This window comes from Penaeus monodon, chromosome 1 (assembly GCF_015228065.2).
Source record: "Penaeus monodon isolate SGIC_2016 chromosome 1, NSTDA_Pmon_1, whole genome shotgun sequence".
Taxonomy (NCBI): Eukaryota; Metazoa; Arthropoda; class Malacostraca; order Decapoda; family Penaeidae; genus Penaeus; species Penaeus monodon.
Genome location: NC_051386.1, coordinates 45,209,457 through 45,216,956, shown reverse-complemented (window position 1 = coordinate 45,216,956; position 7,500 = coordinate 45,209,457). Strand labels below are relative to the sequence as shown.

Below are 7,500 nucleotides of genomic sequence, written 5' to 3'. Positions count from 1 at the left end.
TATCATTATCACTGTTGTTGTTGTTGTTATTATTATTATTATTATTATTGTTTTATTATTATTATTATTATTATTATTATTATTATTATTATTATTATTATTATTATTATTATTATTATCTTTGCTATAATAATGGAAAATTTTATTATTAATATTATTATTATTATTATTATTATTATTATTATTATTATTATTATTAATATTATTATTATTTTAGTTATTCATGATCATTTATATTAATATTATTATATTAATTATTATTATTATTATTTTGATATATTTATTATTCAATTATATTAGTTCATGATCTTTGTATCATATATTATTATCATTATTATTTTTTTTCGTAATTTATTATCATTATCGTTATTATTATCATCACAATCATATAATTACATATTATATATCATATATAATCAACAGATAATAATAATAATAGTATAATAATAATAATATATAATAATAATAATAATAATAATAATAATAATGATAATAATAATATTAATAATAATAATAATATTATTATTAATGCTATTAATATTATTACTATTATCATTACTATCTTATCATTGTTATCATCATTAAAATTATTATCATTATTGTTATTACCATCATTATTATAATTGTTATTACTTTGATGATCATTGTTTTATTATTAACATTATCTTTAATAACATTATTATTACTGTTATTACCAGTATCATTATCATTTTGGTAATCGCTGATGTTATTCTTGCTAAATCTGATCTACTTATAGTTATAATTGTTCATAATACAAAGACAGCTTTTGTTATTATCACCCTGCCGTCACTCCTTTCGTTATCTTATTTTCTATAATTTAATGATAGGAAAATTCATATAACTGATAGGATAAATCATATAAACTAATGGTACAAAGTTACATAAGCTTTTTTTTTTTTAAAGAAATAATCTGAAAATCAATGAAAATTATATCATCTATATTTGCGTAGTCTGCGATACCATATCATGTATTCATTATCATTATAACGTTATATCATATGCATCACCTCGATAATCATCACTCCAATCATCATCATTCATCATTCTTCTCTAATTACCTCCCCTTGCCCCCTCCCCCCCACCCCTTTCATTACAGCGTGCAGACTTCTCTTGTTATTGCGTCATCTTAATTTTCGTAAACGACTTTAATGCGACCAATTACAACTGGGGGGTAATGATAATAATGATGAACCGAGCGTTAATGGATGATGGTGATGATGGTGCGCGGTGGTAGAAGTATAGTTCGGGAGGGGGGTGGGGGAGCGGTTAGATTTAGGGTGGGAAGCGAGTGGCCACTTACTAAGCCTCTCTGGATGTGATTTGCTCTCCTTCTTCTCTTTTGATCTCTTTTATTATGTTTCTCCTTCTCTCTCTCTCTCTCTCCCTCTCTCTCTCTCTCTCTATCTATCTATCTATCTCTCTCTCTCTTTCTCTCTCTCCCCCTCCTCTCCTTCTCTTTGTGTATGTGTCACACTCATCTAATCCTTTACAGTAATGATATGAGCAGACAGACAGACACTTTCTTTCTCTCTCTACTCTGTCTCACATATACATGGTTATAGAGTAAGGTGTTTTAAACTACCTAAACATTCAAGCATCTCCAGCATCTGAAATACTTCTCGTCTTAAAGATAAAGAAAAAATACTGTGTTATGTCTATTTTTTTGTATGTCTCACTTAACACGTGCCGGGAGCAAGATTTTTCAAAATGATTTGAATAACAAGCCAACACTCCCCTCGTCTTCTGCATCCTCACCTTTCTCCTCTTTAGTGTTGTTGACGCAGAGTGGAGAAGAAATATAAAATGCTCTGTTTTAGCTTGTCACTCTTTCCTTTTGCAAAGGAGCGTTGGGTTGCTTAGCAGTGTTTATCTATTTTTATCTATTATTTTTCTTAGCTTATTACTTTAATCTCTTATGTTTTCCTGAACTGACCTAAGAGTTATATTCTATTCCTTATTTTGCGGTATAGTCGGGGAGATAGTTAAATGTGGCATCGGACTACCGTAGACTTTAAGACACTAATGAGCCATTCAGCTGCATCATAGTGCTTTGCTTGTCTGTTTCTGTCATTTTGTTTATTTTGTCACTTTATATTATTCATTATTTAACCTATATAAGAGTTCAGGTTTGCTTGGCTTAATTTCTGATTCAGTGATGTCTCAGCTTGAGAGCGTTAACTGCAGACTAACAGTATTCAGCATAAACACTTGCTGGAGCTTTTCGATTTTTTCCTCGATTCCTTATGGGCCTTCTGGATATCCTCGAGATTTTAGCCGGAGATATTTAGATGTATCACTAGCATACAAATAGCATAATTCTGAGGTAGTATACACACACATAGGCACTATATATATACATATGTATATGCATGAATGCATATGTAATATACATATACATATATGTACATAGATATATACATACACAAATATATATATGTATATGCGTGTGTGTGTCTCTCAAACTATCTATCTATCTATCTACCCATATATATACACAGCATATATGTGCACACACACACACACACACACACATATATATATATATATATAATATGATATACAAACACATTGCGCAATAAAAAAATCATAAAAGGTTAACTACAAACCTACCGAGACCAACAGAGGCAGACAGATAAACTAAGGAACATAGGCGAGACGCAGACACACATCCTCGCACCGCAGCCACAGTCCAAAAGTTGACCGACTTAAGGAGACATATAACCTCAGAGACTGAACACCTGAAGACATCTGAAGGGACGAGCGGGGAAGGGAGGCGGGGAGAGGGAGGAGGGGAACCTGCTCTCGGAAAAGATAGTCTTGTTTGACACGCGGAAACTGCCATCATCAAAGGGAATGGTGAGAGAGAGGGGGAGAAGGAGAGAGCGAGAGAGAGAGAGAGAGAGAGAGAGAGAGAGAGAGAGAGAGAGAGAGAGAGAGAGAGAGAGAGAGAGAGAGAGAGAGAGAGAGAGAGAGAGAGAGAGAGAGCGATGTAGGGAGAGAGCAAGACGGAGAGGATGGGAGATGGAAAGAGGGAAGGAATGAAAGAGAGTAAGAGAGAGAAAAAGAGAGAGAGAAAAAAGAGAAGTGAAGAGAACGGCGTGGAAGATTACGAGGACGAAAAGAAGGAGAAAAAACAAGAGGAAAAGAAATCAGATAAACGAAGGAGAGATCTAAGCAGAAGGGACAGAGCGAGAAAGGGAAGGAGTGTATGATAGTAAAATAAGTCAGACACATACACCTTTAAGTTTCTCGAAAACTGCTACCGAGGAGCTCTAGCGTCCGAAGGGGAAAAAATTATTCAACAAAGAAGAGGTTAAGATATCTCAGGAAGAAGTTCACGTCTAACAATGGGAGAAAAGGAGCAGGGAGTGATGGAGGAGAGGGAGAAGGAGATGGAGGGGAGGATAGAGAAAGAGGGGAGAGGAGAAGAAGGCAATGCTCACGAAGAGAGGGAGAGGAGTATTTGAAGAGGAAAACACTCAGGAAGGGGAGGAGAGAAAGACAAGGAAGACGAGGAGAATGCACAGGAAGAGGGTGGAAGAAGGGCAAGAAATAAGAGATAAATGAGCAGGACGTGGAGGAGGGAGGGAAGAAAAAGGAAAGGGAAGAGAGGAAGGAAGAGGAGGATGGGAAAGATTAGGTTATAATGAGTTGGAATTACAAAAGTGATGAGAGAGAGAGAGAAAATAAAATAGGTCATGGAAAACCACGGAGAGGAAAAAGATGAAAGTTAAAAAAGAATAAAAACACAAAATATAACAAAATAAAAGGAACGGGGAGAAGATCAATGCAAAAACAAAGCAAAACAAAGACAGACAGAAAAAAAAACGATAAGTAGACAAATGGTAAAAAAAAAAAAAAAAAAATCAACAACTCAGCTAAGGCTTTCGCATTAGACGAGGGGAAAAAGGAGACAAAAAAGAAAAATCCCGAGAGCATGAGCGAGAAACAGAACAAGAAAGAACGGATAAGAGAGAGAGGGAGAGTAACTCTAACCTCCAGAGGCCGCGGCGAGAAAGCTCTCTCAACTCCCTCGAATGCCAGAACCCGCCTTAAGGAGAGGGGAAAAAGGGGAGAAAGCTGTTTAGGGATTGCCCCGAGGAGAGAGGAAGAGGGGAAAGTCGGTGTTTAGGTTAAATAGCTGCTAGGGACGCGGGCATTGAGCTGTGAATGGTAAGGCAGGTAATTTAGGTTCGTCCGTGTAGGCTGCTAGCCCGTGGTAGTCGGAGTGGGTTGTTTTGGGCTGGGGATGGGCGTTCGTGGCGGTCTGTTGGGTTGTTCGGTTTATGCATGGTAGGGAGATAGGTAGCCTTTGGTGGCGTTTCTCGGGAGTCGTTGTGGTGGTTTAGGTTAAGGTTAGGAGTTTGTGGTTGTTTAGTTTTGGGCTGAGAGTTTCGTAGTTGGCTCGCTGGTGGTTCGGTGGTTTCTGGTAGTTTAGTTTTTCGGTTGTTTAATTTTGGTTGGTAATAGGCGTTTTCGTTGGCTTAGTTTGGATACGGTAATTGGGCTGATTGTCTGAAACAGATATTGTGTTTAAGATTGGTTGTTTGGGAGGATCGTTACTTTTAGGCCTTCTTGTGTAGTTAGGTTTTAAGAATAGAAAGCCATTTAGGTGGATCGCGACTATATTTTTGCTAGTATTACAGTCCTCTTGATTACTCTTTCAAGGAAGACATTTTTGTCTGGTAGCTCATGATCGTAATGGAGCAGACTGTGTGGAATTTAGAAACACCAGAAAATAGACAGCTTAGCAGAGGAACCCTAGTATGCTTTTGTGAATAATTTCTTTCTTTGGAGGAAAGATAATTCACGGGGAGAGTTAGGATACAGCTGATGTTTACACACGGGAGGTAGTTATAAAATCAACTAGTAAATCCAGTCTTTCAGGACGTTGGTTCTCTTCCGTTCCCACAAAGACTCTCTCTTCTCTCTTGTTATTCCTTTCATTTTCCAATTTCTAGCTTGTCACATCTTTCTCTCTGCTTCACTCATCCATGCATATGTGCCTTTGGATTTCTGACTGCTTATTTCTTTATTTGTTTTCTCCTCCTCCTGCTTCTCTCTCTCTCTCTCTCTCTCTCTCTCTCTCTCTCTCTCTCTCTCTCTCTCTCTCTCTCTCTCTCTCTCTCTGTCTTTCTCTCTCTCTCATTTGTTTTCTCTCTCCTCCCCCCATCTCTCCCTCCCTCCCTCCCTCTTTCCCTCCCTCCCTCCTTCCCTCCCTCCCCCCCTCTCTCTCTCCCCCTCTCTCTCTTACACATTCCCTCTGCGTGTCTCTCTCTTTTCCCCTTTCCCCCTCGCCCTATATCACGAATCTCCTTTCCTCGGCCGCTTTAGCCATAACAAATCAATTGGTATTATTTTTATTGCAATTCTTTGATCCGATGTCCGTGTGCGTCTGCGTGCGTGTGTGTGTGTGTGTGTATGTGTGTGTGTGTGTGTGTGTGTGTGTGTGTGTGTGTGTGTGTGTGTGTTTTGCGTGTGTGCGTGTGTGTGTGTTTATGCGTGTATGTGCAGAGAGAGAATAGAGAAAGAAACAGAGAGAGAGAAAAAATCAGAGAAAATTAATAAAGAAACAGAGAGAGAGAGAAGGCGAGAGTGAGCGCCTGTGTTTGGCCGTGTGGTGTCCTGCTTCCCCCAGGATGATACCGACCGCAAGAATGAGAAATAATCAATCTATGAGGTCTAGCTGATAACGAAAGAGCCAAAAATCTTGAGCGGTCGTGACGGCGAGGCTAACTCCCTCCTCTTCTTTCTTTCTTTCATTTTTTTTCTTTCTTTCTCTCTCTCTCGTTATTTGGGAGTTGTTTCTGTTTCGCTCTGTAGGTCGGATTGTTTGTTTGTGGCGGTGGTTGTTTGTCTCTGTTTGTTTTTGTCTCTGAGTGAAAGAGATAGATAAATAGATAGATAGATAGATAGATAGATAAATAGATAGATAGATAGACAGACAGACAGATAGATAGATAGATAGATAGATAGATAGATAGATAGATAGATAGAGAGAGAAGGAGAGGGAAACAGACAAAACAGACAATAAACATATAGACATAAACTTATACATCGAGAAAGCGAAACAGTGAGAAAGCAAGACGAGGAGAGAAAAACAATAGAACAGAAATTCCTCCCCTATCTCCCTCATCCCCCCATTTCTTCCCTCTTCCTCACTCTCCCCCACCTTCTCCCTCTCCTTACTCCCCCATTTCCTCCCTCCCTCCCTCCCTTCCACCCTCTCCCTCCATTCCCTCCCACCCCCTCCCTCTAACCTTTTTACCCTCTCCTACCCCCTATTTCTTCCCTCTCCCTCCACCCCCCTCCCTCCCTCTCCACAGAATCCCCCACCCCCTCCCGCTCTCTCCCCCTCCATTTCATCCCCATCCCTCCCTCCCTTCCTACCCGATCCCGCTCCACGGAACCCCTTCTACCCTCTCCTCACCCTCTCCATTTCTTCCCACCCCCTCCCTCCCTTCCACCCCACCCCCTCCCTCCCTTCCCAACCCCCACCCCCTCCCTACCCCGCATTTCATCCCTATCCCTCCCTCCCTTCCCCCCACCCCCTCACTGCCCCCCTCCCCCCCACAGACCCTCATCATGGTCCAGCGGTCCGAGTTCACCTGAGCGTTGGTGTGATGGAGTGCGGCTCGACGGCTGCGAAAAGGCGCGGCGTGATCTGCTGTATGAAGGAGGAAGAGGAGGAGGGGGAGAGGAAGAGGAGAAATGGAGGAGGAGGAGATAAGGAAAACCTGGGGTGGAAGTGGAAGGAGGAAGAGGAGGAGGGGGGAGGAAGAGGAGAAATGGAGGAGGAGGAGATAAGGAAAACCTGGGGTGGAAGTGGAAGGAGGAAGAGGAGGAGGGGGAGACAACAGGATGAAGAAGAGAAAAAAGGAAGACGAGGAGAGGGAGAGGAAGACGAGGAGAGGGAGAGGAAGAAGAGAAGAGGAGAAGGAAATAAGGAATAAAAGGGAGAAGAAGACGGAGGAGGAAGAGGAGGAGAAAGAGAGGAAGGGTAGAAGAGGAGGAAGATATAGAGAAAAACTGGGGAGGAAGAGGAAGCAGGAAGGATGGAATGGTGGGGAAAAGGAGGGGGAAAATGGAGGAAGGATATGAAGAACGGAGAGAATGGGGATTAGTGAAAATGGGAGAAATGAATGAAGAATAATTAGGGAAGAGGAGAGAAAGAGCAGAAAAGGGAGGAGAAGAGAAGGAGAAGATTAATCGGAATCGGCAGAGAAAGAGGAGAGGAAGAAGGGAAGGAGAGAAGATAGAGAGAGAGATAGAGGAGGAGAAGGAGAAAATAAAGATGAACGATGGAGGAAGAGGAAAAAAGTGCAAGAAGGAAGAAAACGACGATAGAGAATGGGAGAAAGACAAAACGAGGAGAGGACAAGAGAAGATGAAAGTGGAATAGAGAAGAAAAAGGAAATAGGAGAGGAGTAGAGAGAAAGAATAAACAAGGGGAGGGCAAGATAGGAAGAAATGGTGGAG

General features: G+C 40.6%; 1 long non-coding RNA gene across 1 annotated transcript in view; it reads left to right on the top strand.

Annotated features, from left to right (window-relative positions):
* LOC119572920 overlaps positions 1-7,500 on the top strand; it is a 101,270-nt gene that overhangs the window by 65,195 nt on the left and 28,575 nt on the right. The gene's annotated exons all lie outside the window — the stretch shown is intronic.